The sequence below is a fragment of the Felis catus genome, chromosome B3, assembly GCF_018350175.1.
Source record: "Felis catus isolate Fca126 chromosome B3, F.catus_Fca126_mat1.0, whole genome shotgun sequence".
Lineage (NCBI taxonomy): Eukaryota > Metazoa > Chordata > Mammalia > Carnivora > Felidae > Felis > Felis catus.
The window spans coordinates 58,157,458-58,179,815 of NC_058373.1; the positions used below are offsets into that span (position 1 = coordinate 58,157,458).

Consider the following 22,358-nt stretch of genomic DNA (forward strand, 5'->3'; position numbering starts at 1 on the left):
TCATTTTTTTAAGCAAAGCAGTTTTAACTTCCCCAAGATGGTAAATCCAGACATAGAAGGTGGTGTTGGACATCACACAGACAACTCCTTGATCAGCTAAAAGACAATCAAGAGCTATTCTATTATTAAGGACAATTTTAACCAGATAGTCTCAGGATTGTTTTAACTATATATATATATATCTATAGTTATATATATAGTTAAATATATATTTATAGTTCCATATATATTTATAACTATAAATATATAACTATAAATATATATTTAATGTTTCTTTATTTTTAAGGGAGGGGAGTGAAGAGAAAGAGGGAGAGAGAATCCCAAGCCGGCTTCATGCTGTCAGTGTGGAATCCAATGTGGGGCTTGATCTCATGACCCTGGGATCATAACCTGAGCTGAAATCAAGAGTCGAATGCTTCACCAACTGAGTCACCCAGGTGCCCCAAGAGCCTAAGGATTTTTATTGGGCTGCTATTGTTTTAACAGCAGATTATGTGATGATTTTAAGAATTAAGAAGAAGTTTTGGATCAAAGCTTCATTTGCATTTTTCCCTAACCAGGGAGATGGGGACAGAAAGAAGTGTCCTTTTTAACTTAACAATGTGAATTTAGAGGAGTGACCAATGAGGCTGTCACCAGCTAAACCCCAAGACCTGACCTTTACTGCCCACCTGCTTATACCCACCAACCTTTGTCCCACATTCTTCCTTAAGTTCTTCTTTCCACCTTATCTCTTAATACAGGCAAGAGACCTGAGGCGCAAAGCATTTCATGATAGAAACTGAAACTACCCTTTAAACAATAACTGATGTGGTTTGAGACAGGGCTCAGGAGCCAACAGCCTCGAAAGAATTCTTGAGATGATTTCGGTGCAAAAAGATGTTTTTATCATATAGCAGAGCGACAGGACACCTGGGCAGAAAGAGCTGCACTGGGGTTGTGAAGATCAATTGGTTATATACTGTGGAGTTGGGGGAGGTAAAAACAAGGGAAGTTTCCAAAAGGATTTTCTTATGTTAAAGGATCCTGGAGGCCTGGCTATTGTCAAGCTGAGGTTGGTTTTTCCCTCCAGGAAGGCATTAAGATCAGGAGTTCCTGGAGCAATGTCACGCTCACCTTGTTTCAAGTATTTGTCAGTGCGCTGTGGCTTAGAAGGAAATTTAATTTTGTCTACATTTCTTTTGCCTTTGTTCTCCACATGGATAACAACTGCCCTGACAAGACGTCCAGCTGGCTCAGACCACCCAGACCGGTTCAAGCTCAACTCACCTGTGCAGATGGACCATGGAGTAACCCATGGAGTGATGACAGTTACCTTTACCTCATTTTAATGTCAAAATCTCTGCCGATGGAGGAGCATAAGCCTCATCAACATAACAGACAATGTATGTATAGGCATGTTTCCTTAAGGCACATGCTCAACCTTATGCCCACCTCTACATACAAGGATCCCCGTGATCTTATTTGCTGCAAATCAAGTTTACTATATGTGACAATTCCACCTGCTATAGTTTCTATCCTGTGACTCACCAAAGGAGTGAATTCGTGTCGGGTCAGTTATTTTGCCTGTGAAAAATTAGAAGCACAGTTACATTTTTTTCCTAGCCTGAGAGAAAAGAGGTTACCACCCCACTCCCCTTCGCAATGACCTGGGAGATCCAGCTGAGGGTCCGTTTGGACCAGTGCCAGAAAAGGACGGGAGAAGAAGGAGAAAGGGTTTTCTGTTTAGAGCGTGATGTCTTGATCCAGTGTCTTGGGTGGAAGCAGTCTACACCTGGATGTCAGCTTCTCTTCCTGGCCAGTTTGATTTAGGGGTCTCTAGCATCTCTTCATTTTGCAGCGGCGTGGGTGGTCAGGAGCACTTGGTAAAGTCCTTTTAGTCAATGAGGGCTGTTTTCCTCTGATGATATTTTAGAACACCAAATTACCTGACTCTAGACTGTGACAGACAGGTTTCTTTGAATTAGGATCCAGGAAGGCTTCTTATCCTGTTGGTGACAGTCTTGAGCATAAAAACATTAGAGACTTACGGTAGTTGGTCATACTAGCCTAAAACAACAGTACCAGTAGAAGGTTGCGTACTGATAGAATTTTCTAAGGTTTTGTTAAGATTCCTATGATTTGTCCAGTGAAGTGGGTGCCCTGATTCCTAGATATAGTGGAAAGTATACCCGAGTGGGAAACATTTTTTTTTTTACCAGTTTGGTTTTGTTTTGTTGTATTACTATTAGGGCATCAGCCTTGTAGCAAGGAAAGGTTTTAACCCAGCCAGAAAATACGTATATTCCAACCAGTATGTATTGATAATTCCTACTAAGTGACAGCTTAATAAAATCCAGTTGCAGGTGTTAAAGTTTTGTTTTTGTTTTTGTTTCTAATTTAATTCATTTTTGAGAGAGAGAGAGAGAATGAGAGAGAGAGACAAAGAGAATGCTAGCACGAGCAGGGGAGGGGCAGAGACACAAAATCCGAAGCAGACCCCAGGCTCTGAGCTGTCAGCACAAAGCCTGACACGGGGCTCAAACTCACAAACCACAAGATCATGCCCTGAGCCAAAGTCGGACATTTAGCTGACTGAGCCACCCAGGTGCCCCAACAGGTGTTGAAGTTTTATAGACGTCTCTACACTAATGTCTATTTATATCTGAGTCATCTTAAATATATTATGGTGGATGAAGGAATGCAAAAGCCAAAAAATGGGGTTTTTCAAGGAACCAGGAAGAAGCAAGTAGCTGTTTTGGGCTTCTCATAGTCCTGTTTGTTGAATTTATAACCATTATGTATCTATATGAATACTATTTTTTTTTCAGATGCAGACTGTTGCCATGTCACAAGGACATTAAGATGGCAAAAGTGTGGCATTAAGGGGCCATTTAAAAAAAAATTTTTTTTTACATTTATTTATTTTTGAGAAACAGAATGAGACAAAGCGTGAGCAGGGGAGGGGCAGAGAGAGAAGGAGACACAGAATCTGAAGCAGGCTCCAGGCTCTGAGCAAGCGGTCAGCACAGAGCCTGATGCGGGGCTCCAACCCACAAACTGTGAGATCATGACCTGAGACAAAGTCGGACGCTCAACCGACTGAGCCACCCAGGTGCCCCTTAAGGGGCCGTTTTTGCAGCAGAATGGATTTCATCTACATGTGCCACAATCTGACAAATATAATTTAAAAAAATTTTTTTAATGTTTGTTTATTTTTGAGAGAGAGAGACATAGAGTACGAGCAGGGGAGGGGCAGAGAGAGAGGGAGACACAGAATCGAAGCAGCCTCCAGGCTCTGAGCTGTCAGCACAGAGCCCGATGCAGGGATCTAACTCACCCAACTGTGAGATCATGACCTGGGCTGAAGTTGGATGCTTAACCAACTGAGCCACCCACGTGCCCTTTTTACAAATGTAATTTAAAGAAGGCTTAGTATTATTTATTTGACAATATTTTCTATGTAATTTATATAGTAAATAAGCCTAATTAGTTTTACAACTCTTGGAATATTTCAGGTCAAAAAGAATTTTTTTTAAGAATTTGATTTTGGGAAGTTTGTCAAACATTTCAAAAAAAAAATTTTTTTTAAACCACTTACCTAAAGAGGATCATGGATCATTATGAAACTTGGTACTTAAAAGGTAAGGAAACTTATACAACCTTATCAAAAGCAGACTAAAAATCCAAGAAAACTTTGTTATTTTAGCAGAGAGAAGACCAAATTTTAACTTTGCACCAGCTTAATTTTGATATTAAAACTTATTATTTTTAATAAATTTATTTTGATCATAGCTTGACCACACATTAAAATGTTTTAAAGACTTTTTTTTTTTTATAAACCTCTACTTTTTTTTTCCTATACTCTGATTTTTGTCCTATTGTTACCAAGACCCAAGTTTGGCTGTTGAACGTTCAAAAGCCAATACTTGAGAGACATCTGTTTGTTGAAAAGGAAAGTTTGCTTTATTCCAGAGGCTGAAAACCTAGGAAAATGGGGAACTAATGTCCAAACACCATCTCCAAAGTCCTGGACCAAGCAGGGTTTGATTGTTTGTTTAAAAAGATTTTATTTATTTATTTTTTTAATTTTTTTTTTCAACGTTTATTTATTTTTGGGACAGAGAGAGACAGAGCATGAACGGGGGAGGGGCAGAGAGAGAGGGAGACACAGAATTGGAAACAGGCTCCAGGCTCTGAGCCATCAGCCCAGAGCCCGACGCGGGGCTCGAACTCACGGACTGCGAGATCGTGACCTGGCTGAAGTCGGACGCTTAACCGACTGCGCCACCCAGGCGCCCCTAAAAAGATTTTAATGTTTATTATTTATTTGTGAGAGACACAGAGAGACAGAGCACAACTGGGGGAGGGGCAGAGAGAGAAGGAGACAAAATCTGAAGCACATTCCAGGCTCTGAGCTGTCCGCACAGAGCTCAATGCAGGGCACGGGGCTCGAACCCACAAACATGTGAGGTCATAATCTGAGCCAAAGTCGGACGCTTAACCTCTTAACCAACTGAGCCAGCCAAGTGCCCCAAAGCTGGGTTTTATATAATGGGAAGGTATGGGAAGTGGTGAGGGTCAACATGCAGGGGAAACATTCCCAATATGATGTCAAGTAGACTTGCTGGCATTACGTTATGTTTTCATTTTAAACCAACCTCATTTTAGGATAAAATAATAATAATTATAATTATTATATTATTAATAATAATTACTATTAAATTATTAAACATAATTTATTTTAACGTAACATTAACATATCCAAACAAGTTTAGTTTCTCTTTAATAAGAAGCCAAAAGTAGATAAACCTATGTCTAGTAATTAGTGTCTAGTATTTTGTCTTATTTGGAAATAATCTAGATGTTTAATGAATTTAACTTAACTCATTATTTAACTTAGCAAAACTTTTAAGATTATAAGTTACAAAAAAAAATCAGGGAAACTACTGTTGGGAGGGCCATTGACCCCTTACCTAAAACTTTTTTTTTTAACAATTATATTTAGATTACTTACTTACAAAAACTTTATGAAAGATTAGACAAAGTCAGTCATTATTTTAAGCCATTACTTTTTTGTTGATAGCTATTATAAGAGATAACAAAATTATTTGGTTAGTAAATTCATGTAGATAAAAGTTTTATATTTAAAAGTTTTATATTTACTCTTGATAACTCTAAGGACATGCTTATTTTAATTAAACCATCAATCCCAAACTAATTTTTATATCAAAAAAAATTTTTTAGATCACATGGACTTGAAAAGCATTACAAGCCCAATCCTTACAAGCATGTGTCTTTAGACCAACTAAATATAGCCCATTTATAAGTTAATTTTAGCAATACCATCCAGAAGTAGAAACTCAGTTACAACACATCCATGGACACATGTGAATAGATAAGACAGACATAGACTTTGACCTTATAGCTTCTGTTTGAAAATTCTGCCATGAAACAGGTACAAAATTTACTAGTTTGTAAAGGTTGGACCTGAATTTTTTTTTTTTTTTTTAGGTTTGTTTGTTTGGTTATTTTGGTGGATGAAATAAGTTAGGGTTATTGGTCTAGATAGCTAAAGCTTTTTAAAAGTGTATTTATGGCCTTTCGTGGGTGGTGGCAAGAGCAGAGGGTGTGCCATGAAGACCTCAGGCACACCGCGAGGGTGCAAGGTGGTGGGGCACTGCCTATCCACCCCCAAGTGCAGCACTCCACACTCTATCGCATGCAAATCTTTGCACCTAGTCCGCTTGTCACCACGTTCCGCTTCTGGTACTTTTATTGCAGGATTGTTAAGCGTGACGGTCAAGAAAGAATTCTTGAGAAATTTTACGGTGCCACTTAGTAAGTTTACTTAGTAAGTAGCAAGGGGACAGGACCCATGGGCAGAAAAAGCAGCATTCTGCTGCATGAAGCTGGTGGTTACATGCTTAGTGCTCAAGGGGGAGGGGACATGCAGGAAGTATTAGATCGTTAATATCTTCGTATTTCTACTTGTAAAACCACTTTCACAAGAATTCTCTGGTGCTTATAATTCGGTTTGATGTTAACTATTGATGAGATATATAGACAGCCGTGAGACCCTTTAAGAATGTAACAACCAGCACTTACTTGATCCTTGTCAAAACCAAGCATGCTGTAGATCAGCCTTCTGGGCTAAAGGTGAACATTTTTCTGCTTTTATCCATCATCACTTTGTACCTTAGCTGAAGAAGATGAAGTCTTCAGGGTGTGTGAGAAATCCCCCTTGCGGGCGAAGAACTTTGGCATCTGGCTGCACTATGACTCCCACAGTGGCACCCACAACATGTACCGGAAGTACCAGGGCCTGACCACTGCCCCTACCACCCAGTGCTGCCAAGACATGGGTGCGTGGCACTGCTCCTGCCTGGGCCCTCTTGATCCAGATCATGAAGATGGAGGAGATTGCTGCCAGCATGTGCCTCTGACTGGCAGTCAAGCAGTCTAAGATCAATGACTCTAAGATCAAATTCCCACTACCCCACCAGGTCCTACATTGTCAGCACAAGTCACCCTTCACCACCAACAGACCCAACACCTTCTTTTAGATGCAGAGCCTCCTGTCCCCAGGTCTGCCCAAGTAAACTCCTTGGAAAACCTAAAAATAATAATAATTATATATATATAATTACTAAAATATATATATAATTATTAAATATATATATGTATATATATATATACATATATATATATATATATATATTTGTGGAGAAGATGATTAAGGTTTGTATTTGTCCTTGGCAAGTCAAGTTTTAAATGGCCTTTCCTCCTTATTTTTACTTGGTTAGTGTTACCTCCCTGGAATTTGCATTTTAAGGGATGGGCTAGATGAAGAATTTCTAGAAAGACTAGGCAGAACACTGTATTTACAGTGTGAAGGTGCAGGGGGAAAATGCAAGCACTTTCTAGAAGGACTTCCCTTCTCTTAAGGGCAGAAGTTTTACAATACTTTATAAGCCTTTTGGGATAAATAAGAGAGGTTTGGGGATTGGTAAAAATGATTGCGTTTGAATAGTTTTTGGAATTACACCTCTGGTCCTATAAAGACCAGATTTGTAAAGCATAGTCAGCCATTTTTAGTTTCTCAAAGAACTGGATTATTACCGAAATAATATCAAAGGACTGACACATTCATCTACCTATAAGAAAGTCTTCTTTTCCTCTGGGCACATTTAGCTTAGGGGAGAAGGCCTTAAATTTTTTTTTTATCAGGCTCTGCATATCAGTGTTTAATTTGGCCAAATTTCTGATTATAGAATCTTTTAAACTATCTTGTTAGGTTTTAGCTGGGACAAACAATAAAGATTTCTGGCAGTGTTAAACAAACTCTTGAACCCAAGAGGCGTTCTCAAAGAGGGGGATAAAAGATATTATTTTTACAGGACGTAGGGCCTCTTCCAAAGATAGTCAAAGAAAGAATGGATAACCTGTAGGTCCCAGAGAGGCAAAAAGTCAAACCACATTCTTAAGATGCAAAACGAGATTAGCAAGGACACAGCTATTCCCAAAAGGAAAAGAATTACCAGTCAATGGCATCTGGATTTGGAAAGAAAGGGATAACTTCAATTTTTTTTTCAATATATGAAATTTATTGTCAAATTGGTTTCCATACAACACCCAGTGCTCGTCCCAAAATGTGCCCTCCTCAATACCCATCACCCACCCTCCCCTCCCTCCCACCCCCCATCAACCCTCAGTTTGTTCTCAGTTTGTAACAGTCTCCTATGCTTTGGCTCTCTCCCACTCTAACCTCTTTTTTTTTTTTCCTTCCCCTCCCCCATGGGTCTCTGTCAAGTTTCTCAGGATCCACATAAGAGTGAAACCATATAGTATCTGTCTTTCTCTGTATGGCTTATTTCACTTAGCATCACACTCTCCAGTTCCATCCACGTTGCTACAAAAGGCCATATTTCATTTTTTCTCATTGCCATGTAGTATTCCATTGTGTATATAAACCACAATTTCTTTATCCATTCATCAGTTGACGGACATTTAGACTCTTTCCATAATTTGGCTATTGTTGAGAGTGCTGCTATAAACATTGGGGTACAGGTGCCCCTATGCATCAGTACTCCTGTATCCCTTGGGTAAATTCCTAGCAGTGCTATTGCTGGGTCATAGAGTAGGTCTATTTTTAATTTTCTGAGGAACCTCCACACTGCTTTCCAGAGCGGCTGCACCAATTTGCATTCCCACCAACAGTGCAAGAGGGTTCCCGTTTCTCCACATCCTCTCCAGCATCTATAGTCTCCTGATTTGTTCATTTTGGCCACTCTGACTGGTGTGAGGTGATATCTGAGTGTAGTTTTAATTTGTAATTCCCTGATAAGGAGCGACATTGAACATCTTTTCATGTGCCTGTTGGCCATCCGGATGTCTTCTTTAGAGAAGTGTCCTTTCATGTTTTCTGCCCATTTCTTCACTGGGTTATTTGTTTTTTGGGTGTGGAGTTTGGTGAGCTCTTTATAGATTTTGGATACTAGCCCTTTGTCCGATATGTCATTTGCAAATATCTTTTCCCATTCCGTTGGTTGCCTTTTAGTTTTGTTGGTTGTTTCCTTTGCTGTGCGGAAGCTCTTTATCTTCATAAGGTCCCAGTAATCCACTTTTGCTTTTATTTCCCTTGCCTTTGGGGATGTGTCGAGTAAGAGATTGCTACGGCTGAGGTCAGAGAGGTCTTTTCCTGCTTTCTCCTCTAGGGTTTTGATGGTTTCCTGTCTCACATTCAGGTCCTTTATCCATTTTGAGTTTATTTTTGTGAATGGTGTGAGAAAGTGGTCTAGTTTCAACCTTCTGCATGTTGCTGTCCAGTTCTCCCAGCACCATTTGTTAAAGAGGCTGTCTTTTTTCCATTGGATGTTCTTTCCTGCTTTGTCAAAGATGAGTTGGTCATACGTTTGTGGGTCTAGTTCTGGGGTTTCTATTCTATTCCATTGGTCTATGTGTCTGTTTTTGTGCCAATACCATGCTGTCTTGATGATGACAACTTTGTAGTAGAGGCTAAAGTCTGGGATTGTGATGCCTCCTGCTTTGGTCTTCTTCTTCAGAATTACTTTGGCTATTCGGGGCCTTTTGTGGTTCCATATGAATTTTAGGATGGCTTGTTCTAGTTTCGAGAAGAATGCTGGTGCAATTTTGATTGAGATTGCATTGAATGTGTAGATAGCTTTGGGTAGTATTGACATTTTGACAATATTTATTCTTCCAATCCATGAGCAGGGAATGTCTTTCCATTTCTTTATATCTTCTTCAATTACCTTCATAAGCTTTCTATAGTTTTCAGCATACAGATCTTTTACATCTTTGGTTAGATTTATTCCTAGATATTTTATGCTTCTTGGTGCAATTGTGAATGGGATCAATTTCTTTATTTGTCTTTCTGTTGCTTCATTGTTAGTGTATAAGAATGCAACTGATTTCTGTACACTGATTTTGTATCCTACAACTTTGCTGAATTCATGTATCAGTTCTAGCAGACTTTTGGTGGAGTCTATCGGATTTTCCATGTATAATATCATGTCATCTGCAAAAAGTGAAAGCTTGACTTCATTTTTGCCAATTTTGATGCCTTTGATTTCCTTTTGTTGTCTGATTGCTGATGCTAGAACTTCCAACACTATATTAAACAACAGCGGTGAGAGTGGGCATCCCTGTAATGTTCCTGATCTCCGGGAAAAAGCTCTCAGTTTTTCCCCGTTGAGGATGATGTTAGCTGTGGGCTTTTCATAAATGGCTTTTATGATCTTTAAGTATGTTCCTTCTATCCCGACTTTCTCAAGGGTTTTTATTAAGAAAGGGTGCTGGATTTTGTCAAAGGCCTTTTCTGCATCGATTGACAGGATCAAATGGTTCTTCTCTCTTTTTTTTTTTATTAATGTGATGTATCACGTTGATTGATTTGCGAATGTTGAACCAGCCCTGCATCCCAGGAATGAACCCCACTTGATCATGGTGAATAATTCTTTTTATATGCTGTTGAATTCGATTTGCTAGTATCTTATTGAGAATTTTTGCATCCATATTCATCAGGGATATTGGCCTGTAGTTCTCTTTTTTCACTGGGTCTCTGTCTGGTTTAGGAATCAAAGTAACACTGGCTTCATAGAATGAGTCTGGAAGTTTTCCTTCCCTTTCTATTTCTTGGAATAGCTTGAGAAGGATAGGTATTATCTCTGCTTTAAACGTCTGGTAGAACACCCCTGGGAAGCCATCTGGTCCTGGACTCTTATTTGTTGGGAGATTTTTGATACCCAATTCAATTTCTTTGCTGGTTACGGGTCTGTTCAAGCTTTCTATTTCCTCCTGATTGAGTTTTGGAAGAGTGTGGGTGTTTAGGAATTTGTCCATTTCTTCCAGGTTGTCCAATTTGTTGGCATATAATTTTTCATAGTATTCCCTGATAATTGTTTGTATCTCTGAGGGATTGGTTGTAATAATCCCATTTTCATTCATGATTTTATCTATTTGGGTCATCTCCCTTTTCTTTTTGAGAAGCCTGGCTAGAGGTTTGTCAATTTTGTTTATTTTTTCAAAAAACCAACTCTTGGTTTCGTTGATCTGCTCCACAGTTTTTTTAGATTCTATATTGTTTATTTCTGCTCTGATCTTTATTATTTCTCTTCTTCTGCTGGGTTTAGGCTGCCTTTGCTGTTCTGCTTCTAGTTCCTTTAGGTGTGCTGTTAGATTTTGCATTTCGGATTTTTCTTGTTTCTTGAGATAGGCCTGGATTGCAATGTATTTTCCTCTCAGGACTGCCTTTGCTGCATCCCAAAGCGTTTGGATTGTTGTATTTTCATTTTCGTTTGTTTCCATATATTTTTTAATTTCTTCTCTAATTGCCTGGTTGACCCACTCATTCTTTAGTAAAGTGTTCTTTAACCTCCATGCTTTTGGAGGTTTTCCAGACTTTTTCCTGTGGTTGATTTCAAGCTTCATAGCATTGTGGTCTGAAAGTATGGATGGTATAATTTCAATTCTTGTAAACTTATGAAGGGCTGTTTTGTGACCCAGTATATGATCTATCTTGGAGAATGTTCCATGTGCACTCGAGAAGAAAGTATATTCTGTTGCTTTGGGACGCAGAGTTCTAAATATATCTGTCAAATCATCTGATCCAATGTATCGTTCAGGGCCCTTGTTTCTTTATTGACCGTGTGTCTAGATGATCTATCTATTTCTGTTAGCGGAGTGTTAAAGTCCCCTGCAATTACCACATTCTTATCAATAAGGTTGCTTATGTTTATGAGTAATTGTTTTATATATTTGGGGGCTCCGGTATTCGGCGCATAGACATTTATAATTGTTAGCTCTTCCTGATGGATAGACCCTGTAATTATTATATAATGCCCTTCTTCATCTCTTGTTACAGCCTTTAATTTAAAGTCTAGTTTGTCTGATATAGGTATGGCTACTCCAGCTTTCTTTTGGCTTCCAGTAGCATGATAAATAGTTCTCCATCCCCTCACTCTCAATCTAAAGGTGTCCTCAGGTCTAAAATGAGTCTCTTGTAGACAGCAAATAGATGGGTCTTGTTTTTTTATCCATTCTGATACCCTATGTCTTTTGGTTGGTGCATTTAATCCATTTACATTCAGTGTTATTATAGAAAGATACGGGTTTAGAGTCATTGTGATGTCTGTATGTTTTATGCTTGTAGTGATGTCTCTGGTACTTTGTCTCACAGGATCCCCCTTAGGATCTCTTGTAGGGCTGGTTTAGTGGTGACAAATTCCTTCAGTTTTTGTTTGCTTGGGAAGACCTTTATCTCTCTTTCTATTCTAAATGACAGACTTGCTGGATAAAGGATTCTCGGCTGCATATTTTTTCTTTTTAGCACACTGAAGATATAGTGCCAATTCTTTCTGGCCTGCCAAGTTTCAAAAGAGAGATCAGTCACGAGTCTTATAGGTCTCCCTTTATATGTTAGAGCACGTTTATCTCTAGCTGCTTTCAGAATTTTCTCTTTATCCTTGTATTTTGCCAGTTTCACTATGATATGTCGTGCAGAAGATCGATTCAAGTTACATCTGAAGGGAGTTCTCTGTGCCTCTTGGATTTCAAGGCCTTTTTCCTTCCCCAGTTCAGGGAAGTTCTCAGCTATTATTTCTTCAAGTACCCCTTCAGCACCTTTCCCTCTCTCTTCCTCCTCTGGGATACCAATTATGTGTATATTATTTCTTTTTAGTGTATCACTTAGTTCTCTAATTTTTCCCTCATACTCCTGGATTTTTTTTATCTCTCTTTCTCTCAGCTTCCTCTTTTTCCATAACTTTATCTTCTAGTTCACCTATTCTCTCCTCTGCCTCTTCAATCCGAGCCGTGGTGGTTTCCATTTTGTTATGCATTTCGTTTAAAGTGTTTTTCAGCTCCTCGTGACTGTTCCTTAGTCCCTTGATCTCTGTAGCAAGAGATTCTCTGCTGTCCTCTATACTGTTTTCAAGCCCAGCGATTAATTTTATGACTATTATTCTAAATTCACTTTCTGTTATATTATTTAAATCCTTTTTGATCAGTTCATTAGCTGTTGTGATAATTTCAATTTTTATTACCTTCTCTCAATTGAGCTCAGGAAGTAAAGTATAAAAAAACAAAAACAAAAACAAAAAAAAAAACCCTTCTGAGGATTCTCTCTACATTTTTTTTTTTTTTTTTACCATGACCCTTAGCCTTTGACCAAGGAAGGAAGGATATCTGAGGAGGATCACCTGTAACCTCAGGCAGTTTTATTTGAAAGGGTAACTGTCCCTTCAGAATGAGAAGGCAGTTCAGACAGAAAATTGGTACTCAGGTAAAGAAAAATAGAGGGGAACAGTAGGAGTTACGTTAGCCTTAGGGTCTTTTGTCTCAGGTACCTCTTATGTTTTTAATTTTTTTATTAGCCTTTTGTAACAAATCTTCAATGAGACTATTTTGGAATCTTGAAGCCTTTTGGAAGTTTCTGCACACCAATTAAAATGGGCCTCCCATTCTGTTTAATTTGGAAACCTTTGCTTTCAAATGTACTTCTTTATAAATTTTCGTTTAAATGTTTTTATTTTTGAGAGATAGAGCATAAGCTGGGGAAGGGCAGAGAGAGAGGGAGACAGAATCTGAAGCAGACTCCAGGCTCCATGCTGTCAGCACAGAGCCCAACAGAGGGCTCGAACTTAGGAACCTCGAGATCATGACCTGAGCTGAAGTCAGATGCTTAACTGACAGGGCCAACCAGGTGCCCCCAAGTGCACTTTTTAAATGAACAAGACTCTCTACTTGAATGTTCCCCATAGTGGCCACTATAACTCTAGGTTATGTTTAATACAGTTTTCTCATCTTTCTAGATATCTGCAACTTCTAGGACTACAGTTCTTAGACATAAAATAAGCAGGTGTGCTCAAAGGTATTACTCTTGACTCTTTAGAGTTTAAGGATTTCATTAGCTAAAGCTTTGGGTTTCTTGGAGCTGAACTAATACTTGAAAGGGATTTGCCGCGGGGTTGTGGATTGTGCATGTTTCACAGCGTACTTCATTGTATGGAAGTTTTCTTGAGGTTAGTGGGTGACCTAGTATCGATCTAACCTGTTCTGTGACAAATTATCCTATCGAAGGAGTCTTCTTCAGGTGACAAGCTCTCTAACGGCTTTAAATGCTCAACACATGCCCACCAGTTTTTGCAGCTTTTGGGCCTCCAAGATCCTGCTAGCAATAGCCTGTCTTGGCACAAAGTAGGACAAACAAACGTTCACCTTAATATATCAGTAGAACTGCGTCCTGGCCATAAGCTGGTCCTCTGCACACCACCACCAATTTTCGTGGAATCCTGCTGAGGTTTTCCACCTGGGGATTTGTGGTCTGAGAGTCTAGAGGCTTGGCTGGGGGCAGACACTTCTGCCAGCTCAGCTGGGCTCCGGGAAATCATGCCGGCTCAAACGGCTCTGGCCATAACTGTCTGCCAGCTCAAACTGACCCGCTCTGTAAAGAAAAGCCAATTCGATGAAGCGCTCAAACACAAAATAGAGCAGAACTTAGACTAAGAGGAACTTGCCCCTGGAAACTGCAAGAAACACAAAGGGCTTGCGGGTAGCACACCTGTGATTCTCATTGTCTCCCCGTGCTGCTGGAAGTGTGCTTTGGATTCCACCATTGCCACCAAATCTATTAAATAACAAAATTCAACCAAGTAAATTTGAAGATCTAATTGGCTTTATTAAGCAACTCATGGGGCGCCCGGGTGGCTCAGTCGGTTAAGTGTCTGACTTCAGCTCAGGTCATGATTTCACGGTGTGTGAGTTCAAGCCCCGCATCGGGCCCCGTGCTGGCAGCTCAGAGCCTGGAGCCTGCTTCGGATTCTGTGTCTCCCTCTCTCTCTCTCTGCCCCACCCCGCTCACACTCTGGCTGTCTCAAAAATAAATAAACATTAAAAAAAAACAATTCATGAATCAGACAGCACCCCATCTAGCAAGTAGAGAGGTGGTCCAAGGAGTTGTACAAAATGGAAGGTTTTTATAGACAGATGGTGGGGACAAGAAAGTTACTAGCAAAAGAAAAGGATTGTTCCAGAAGAAGCTGTTTGTTAGGAGGAAAAACAAGAGGACTTATCATGCAGATTTCCTCCTCTTTTTTTGGTGGATGGAGAGGACCCAGGTGACAGACTCGTGGGCAATGATGAAAAGAAACATTTCTTGACTAACCAGTTAAGGCTACATTTCTTGGGGAGGTTGAATCTGCAATTACATTGGGTATTATGCTCTGGTTTGGAAACTCTAAGTGACACCATTTAGGGCCTGCAATTTTCTTTTCTCTCTCTCTCTATTTTTTTAACAGACCCATTCCTCACCTTTCCCTTCTCTGCTCTGTATCATGGTGGTCTGTGGTCCCTGTTGCCTGTGTGTGTCATGTGGCTTCCAGCTGGGTTTGGCCAGTGTGGAGCACTAGTAGGGACCAGAGGCTGGGAGGTTGGAAGGGGGGAGTAAAAGAGAAGTTAGGGTCTTTAGGGTCTTTGTCCCTCCTTCCTCTCTGCCTTAGAAGGCTCCCTTAGCTGACCCTAGCTTCCCACTGGAGAGCCCTACCATGATTTCAGCTTTACCAAGTATGTCAGTCAGGGTCCAGTCATTGGAGAGAGAACCTACACCGTACTGCGAATGGGGGAAGTTTAGTACAAAGAATTATTCACTATAACAGACACTGGAGTAATAGGGGATTGGCCAGTAAGAAATAAAGGGAACTCTAAAGAATTTAAAAATAGCAGATATAAGGAACAGTCACCACCTTGGGGCTGAGATAGAGAATCCAAGTACAATCCTTCCCAACCTCCCCAAAACAAAGATCTAGATCTTACTGGAAACAGAATCGTCATGGCTCACTGGATGGTGGAGAAGTTTGCTGAGGCGCCATGGCAGCAGAACTTACTGAGGTACGGAGGGTAGCCAGCTACAGGCAGATGCCTCACTTTGCAACTCACTGCAAAGCTACTCTAGGGAATGCTGGGAGACACTGCCTGCAGGGGGGTACCATGTGCTACTGGCTAGGGGATACTGCAGAAGCTGGGCACTGCAGATACCATGCATGCTGCAGAAGCCAGGCTCTGCAGAGGCAAAACTGTGGGAGCACTGGTAGGAGAAGCACCTGGGAATCTGGAAAAGGAAGCGGGGGGGGGGGGGGGGGGGACTCAAAATTCCTTCTGAAATGACTCTCCAGTGCCTCCTACTGACAAAGCTTACCATTATGCCTACTGACAAAGGAGAAATACTCAGATGGAGCAATATTTATACTGCTGCATAATATATTACCACAAAGTCAGTAACTTACACAATACAAATTTATCATCTCACTCCTTGTGACACATTTTGTCTAGGTCTCTGCTTAGGATCTCACAAGCCTGAAATCAAGGTTTCAGCTGCTGCACCCTCATCTGGAGGCTCAGTGAGGGAATGACCCATTTCCAAGTTCATTGACGTTGTTGGCAGAATCTAGTTCTGAGCAGATGTAAGACTAAAGTCTCTGTTTTCTTGTTGACTGTTGACTGAGGACCACTCTTAACAACTAGAGGCCACTGTTGCCATGCGGCCCCATCATAGGCCCTCTTAAACTTTGAATCTCTTGTTTTAGGAGAGAACACAGTCCCTTTTAGGGGTCACCTTGGTGCCATGCCCACCCAGGAAAATCACCCTTTTGATTAACTCAGTCACCTGATTTGAGACATCAACTACATTTGCAAAAGTCCTTTTCCTTTGTCATCTGGTGTAATCCAATCATACGTGTGAAATCCATCATAATCACAGTCCTACCCACACTTAAGAGGAAGGGATTATACGGTATGTATACCAAAGAGGTAGGGGTCTTTGGGGGTCATCTTAGAATTATGCCTATAGGCAATGAAGGGTAAATCTGGAGTGGAATAACTCTAGCTCCTGGGTTCCAGAAACATCACCTCCTCTCCAACCAAGAAGAAAGCAACTGTCAACCATTGCTAAACTCTAGGTTGCCCTACCACCCCCTGTTGATTTCTTGTCTGCTTCCTCATCCATATGTTATGACTCCCTGTACTAAATTCTGTGTTTCAAATACTCAGAATAGGGTTTTTTTTTCTTCTTCTTCTAGTTAGACTTTTATTAAGATAAAGTTTTGCTGGTGTGTTTTCACTCAGGCAACTTTGGGTAAAACCATAAAAGTGGCAAAGTTTATACATGGAACTGGGGTCTGGATCACCTGCCTTTGCAGTTAATTTTACTCTTCTGACCCTGCTTGTGCCCAATTCAGATGCACCAGTCCCAAATTACAATCGTTTATTATTAGATTCATTTGGCTTTATGACTTGGTGGGTCTTACAGAACCCAGCTCATAGCAGTCTGGCCACATCGATACACGATGTTACATAATCAGATGCTCCATTTCTATCAAGGTTCAGTAGCATAATGGGAGCTGATTTTCAAAAGGGTTTTAAGTTTTGTACAGATTGTGGACCTTGTTCCAGAACCTAGGGTCTACATAGTGATACTTTTATTGGGGGTTGCCATAAACTGCACAAGGCAGCCTTTCCCACCATTAATACCTCCAACACTGGGGTGCCTGGATGGTTCAGTCAGTTGAGAGTCTGACTCTTGGTTTTGGCTCAGGTCATGATCTCGCTGTTGCATGAGTTTGAGCCCATCAGTCTCTGCACTGACAGAGCTGGCTTGAGATTCTCTCTCTCTCTCTGCCTCTCCCTTGCTCACACTCTCTCCCTCTCAAAATAAATAAATGAACTTAAAAAAAAAAAAAGCATGTCTGGGTGGTGCAGTTGGTTAAGCATCTGACTTTGGCTCAGGTCATGATCTCACAATTCTAGGGTTTGAGCCCTGCATCAGGTGAATTTGAGTCCCACATCAGGTGAGCTTGTGCCCTGCTTCAGATGAGCACAAACCCTGCTTTGGGTGAGCCCCGTTTCTCTCTCTCTCCCTCTCTTTCTCTCTCTCTGCCCTTGCTCACTTGTGCCCTCTTTCTCGCAATATAAATACACACACACATACATACATACATACCTCCAACATCATAAGGTCTTGTAAGTTCCAAGCAACGGTGCTGTTTATTCCATCAACTCCAGGAAGTCTTCCATGTTACTCAGTAAATGGGCTGGAATGTGGAATATGCTGTCTCCAGAACCCAGAGAAATCTATGAGGTGTTGTGCTTCCTTCTTAGTGGTGGGAGGTACAATTGTCAGGGGTGAGAGTGTGTCTACGTTGTGTGAGTAGAAGTCTCAGTCCTGGGACTCCCCATGAGAGGATTTTCATGGGGATCCATGCCCAGAATAAAGACGGTCAGAAGGAAAGTAGCAAGCAGATGCAATTTATTAAAGCAAAAGTACACTCGCAAGGTGGGAGAGTGGACAGACCCTAGGTTGTTTTGGCATTGGATATTATTGGGTCTTTCTGGGTTGGGAGGAACTGTGAGGTACAGTGGGGTGGTCTCTAATGGAGTCTGTTTCCAATCATTTGGGACACTCATCTCACAGGTTGGGAGGGGGAGTTTTTGACCATACAAGGTTTGTACCAGAACTGTAATGGCGCCTGGGTAAAAGGGCAGGGCTCGGTGGGGTGGGGAGCCTGTGCCCACAAGGCAAATGCATTATAATGAGCCTAGGGGTTACCCTAGGGCAAAAGTGGAAGAGAAGAGTGCATGTTCTGCACCTGTGCCTCTTTATCTGTGAGGCCCAAAGTCTTGGAAGCCACGAGGTCAGGATGTTGAGCTCCAGGGCTTATAATGTGTAACTTTTTTTTTTATTACCTTCCTTGCCTCCAGCGCTTGTCTCTATCATTCCTCTTCAAGGACTTGGGACTCTGCCTCAGGGCATTCCTTCCATTGCTCTATATTCTAACTCCTACCTAACATAATTACAATAAGTTGACCTTTACTTTAGAGGAAAATGTCCTGACCTACCCAGACCACTGGATCTCTAAAAACTGATGTTTTGGCCATTGAATCTTCAAAGGGCTTATCTCCCACTGACTGGAGCACAGGTGTCTTTCCAAGTTCACCAATATACTTGCGCCTTCTGGCTCATCTAGTCTAATGAAGTCATCCATAAATATAATAGACCAATGTGACATTCTGCATTTCCAGGTGGTCCAGGTCCTTTTGTACTATATTACATCTGAAGATAAAGTTAACATGGCCCTAGGACAACAACATAAATGTGTATTGCTGTATGCATCCCACAGGAATACAAACTGCTTCTTTATTTTCTTTTCTTACCAGGATGGAAAAGAATGCATTCATCATATCAGAAGTCTGTACTTGAGACCATATTAATCTCCTCTGGCAAGGACTTTAGCAGACTTCACCCACTGAGCTCTGGATCTGAAAGCTGACTCTGATATGGAAACTGGGCAAGGAATCATGACTTTTTGGGGGGTGGCTGCTCTCAGCCTCCTGATCATCCATTCTTGATTTCTTATTTTACAGATTGAGCAATACTCAAAACTCCTATTCATTGTCCATTCATCTTGCTCCTAGACACACATCTCTTTGGGGGAAGAGGTTTGTTTGTTTGTTTGTTTGTTTGTTTGTTTATTAAGTTTTATTTACTTAAGTATTCTCTACACCCAATGTGGGGCTCAAACTCATGACCCCAAGATCAAGAGTCAAACACTCTTCTGACTCAGCCAGACTGGCACCCCTAGACACACATCTTCCTAACTCCATAACTCCACCCTTTTTTCTTATGATAATTGTCCCCACTTTGCTCCTGATGGTTTTAGTCCTACCACTCAGCCTCCGTGACTTTAGGATCCTATTATCCCCATGGTTCTCAGGTGGTTCAGTCTTATAATGATGGAGCTTAGAGCTGAAACCCTGGCCTGCAGAAGACAGTCACCATGAAGTTTCTCAATGATTCTGGTGCACCTTTTACCAGCACATTCCTTATCACTTTAGTAAATGAGATATCATCCAGATTCTTCTGCAGAACATGGTAAACAAATGGGTTTTTCAGACTTATATAATATACCCACTTTAGAATACACATTTCTCTGAGCCTTTTAATCCTCTACTGCTTCCAAAGCAGTTCTGAATTTCCTATTTCAGAATAGAAATTTTCTATTTTCTATTTTTCAGAGCTTCCTCAAAAAACCATTCCTGCAGCAAATTAACACTATTCCCCAGAGTATTAAATCCTGCTATAGAGATTGCTCTCATAACCATAAATTCTTCTTTATCCAATGTTTATACCTTACCTCCATTAATCTAACATCCTTAGATCCAGCCCCACTTACATTCTCCCAGCTCCTGCCAATATATGTTGGCTAGACCCTGCAGCTTCTTTAGCTATAGTCCATCCCTTCCCTGAGTAGTTATGGAATGTGCTAGGTTATATTGTTACTTGACCCTAGTCATTAGTCTGATGGCCAGGAGGTGAGATGGGGGTTGATTATGGGGAGCAAGTACATGCTGTCTAACAGAGTGAAGGCCTTGACATCATCTTCAAGTAGAGGAGGATAAGTGGCCTTCAGCTGGAAGGAATGGGTTACTTCTTCAGGCCCAGAGGGGCCAAGGGAATCCAAGGATTCCAGATTTTCAAGTTCATCAACCCAGATAAGATATCCCCATCTCAAGTTTCAGGGTCCCACTCCCTCCCATTCAAGACCCTAACCTTGGTGTAACAGACTTGGCATGGCTAAGAATTCACTCTTCTATGGGGTTGTGCTACTATTTATAAAGTCTTGGACCCAATCTTCAACTTTTGCTTCCATCTGGCTGCAGGATTTGAGAGTCTGCTTATATGCTGCCAGGAAAGTCCTCTGGCTTTTCATATTTCATCTTGAATTGGAAATTAATTGCCCTCAATATTTTGTTGCTTTTTTTTCTCCAATGCTTCAGTAGCATACAGCAAGAGCCATTAAGTTCCATAGTCCTTATAATTACTACTTCTCCCAAACATTTCAAGGAACTGAGTTATTATACCTTGCATCCCTTCTACTAGAGCCCTATCCCAGTTCTGCACCAATGAAAGTTTTAAATAACTTTTTAAAAAACGTTTATTTATTATTTTTGAGAGACAGAGAGAGAGCACAAGCAGGGGAGGGCAGAGAGAAAGGGAGACACAGGCTCCAGGCTCCAAGCTGTCAGCACAGAGCCTGATGCAGGGCTCGAACCCACAAACCGTGAGATCATGATGCCTAACTGGCAGGTAGGAAGGTAGGCGCCCCTACCACCAGTGAAAGTTTTAGTAACTACACAGCTGCAGTATGCCAGGCACTCTCAGAACTTCACCTACTGCCAATGATAGATCCTCATTGCTGAAGTGGGCTTCATTGCTAGGACAGCTTGGCCACCAACATTCCTAGATGGGACTGCCTAGGAAATAGATTCTGCATTAGAGATTTGTATACAGGAGGCTTATGGGAAGGTACCTTAAGGAACAATACCTGTCAGGAAGGGAGGGAAGAGGGATTGGCTAGAAGGAGATGAATTGAACTCTTTACGAGTTGCATCAGAGGCTTCAATTGATCCTGCGAGTTGTCTCAAATAGAGGTATTGGCTGGACCTTTTATACCTGCAATTAATCATTGGATGCAGGTATCCCCTAGGAAAAGGTGTATAACTGGGCAAATTAGTGCCCTTCAGCAAGGACCTTAGCCGTGTATACCACCAGCTGTCAACATACACAGCAGCTGGGAGAATTGGCACCTCTGTCCTGAAGGAGGGATCGAGAAGCACACCACAACATCTACTATAGTTAGTTTCTGCTCACAAGATTCACAAGCCAAGAGAAAGGAGATGTATTGAAGCAGTCCAAAAGAGATTAGACAACTACTATATTTTTAAAATAGGATTTGCTTCTTAGATAGGAAATGCTTGGAAATGGGTTAATAATGAAAGAATAATTTTCATTTTGACATTACAAGTAAACTGAGGTCATTTCTGAATTCCTTGACATTCCTGATGACAACTTTCCCTGAGTTTCTATTTGATCACTTCCCAGTTTCCTTCACAAACACCTTTTCTAACATCTTCCCCACTCCTCTAAAAATGTAGCCTATGTGTCCTCCTCAGTCCTCTGCTTTGCACTTCCTTTCTTGTCTATTTCACTTTGTTCCTTAAGTTCAAAGGACACCCAGATCTACGAATCCAGCTCTCACCTCACTTCTGAGCTCCAGACTGTATTCCTGCTACCTGCTGGCCATCCCTTCTACCTCACTTCAAATTCAACACATCAAAAACAAAATTCCTTTTTTTAAAGGTTTTTATTTATTCATTTATTTAATTAATCTCTACACCCAACATGGGGCTCAAGCTCACAACCCTGAGATCAAGAGTCACATGCTCTTTTGACCGAGCCAGCCAGGTACCCTAAAACAAAATTCCTTAATAGAACATTCAAGGGCCATCACAATCTGGTCCCCATCTAATTGAGCTATTGCTCCTCTACATCCACTGACATTCCGCCTTTTCTGCTGGTTAGTTTTGGGATATACATACAGTTCTTTCTGACTGGATACTCTGTTTAGCCTTCTCCATTTATCAGAATTCAGTTTGCTGTCCAAATTCCAAGTTGCATGTCACTTGATTTAAGAAATCTTTCCTCACACTACCATTAGAATTAATCTCTTCCATGAGGCCTCATTTATACCTCCAATAAAAGGGCGCCTGGGTGCATCAGTTTGTTGAGCATCCAACTCCTGATTTTGGCTCAGATCATGATCCTAGGGTTGTGGGATCTAGCCCCATATTGGGCTCCATGCTAAGCATGGAGCTGGCTCAAGATTCTCTCTCGAAAGAAAGAAAGAAAGAAAGAAAGAAAGAAAGAAAGAAAGAAAAAGATTCTCTCCCCCATTTGCACACGCATGTTCTGTCTCTCTCTCTCTCTAAAATTAAAAAAAATTAAATATATATATATCTCAAATAAA

General features: G+C 40.9%; 1 protein-coding gene and 1 long non-coding RNA gene across 3 annotated transcripts in view; one reads left to right on the forward strand and one right to left on the reverse strand.

Moving 5' to 3' along the window:
• BLOC1S6 (biogenesis of lysosomal organelles complex 1 subunit 6) overlaps positions 1-22,358 on the reverse strand; it is a 133,986-nt gene that overhangs the window by 33,067 nt on the left and 78,561 nt on the right. The window lies entirely within an intron of this gene.
• Positions 1,218-18,943, forward strand: LOC123385963. Its single transcript, XR_006599277.1, has 2 exons — positions 1,218-1,385; positions 18,709-18,943. It is a non-coding gene; the product is annotated as an uncharacterized LOC123385963 (long non-coding RNA).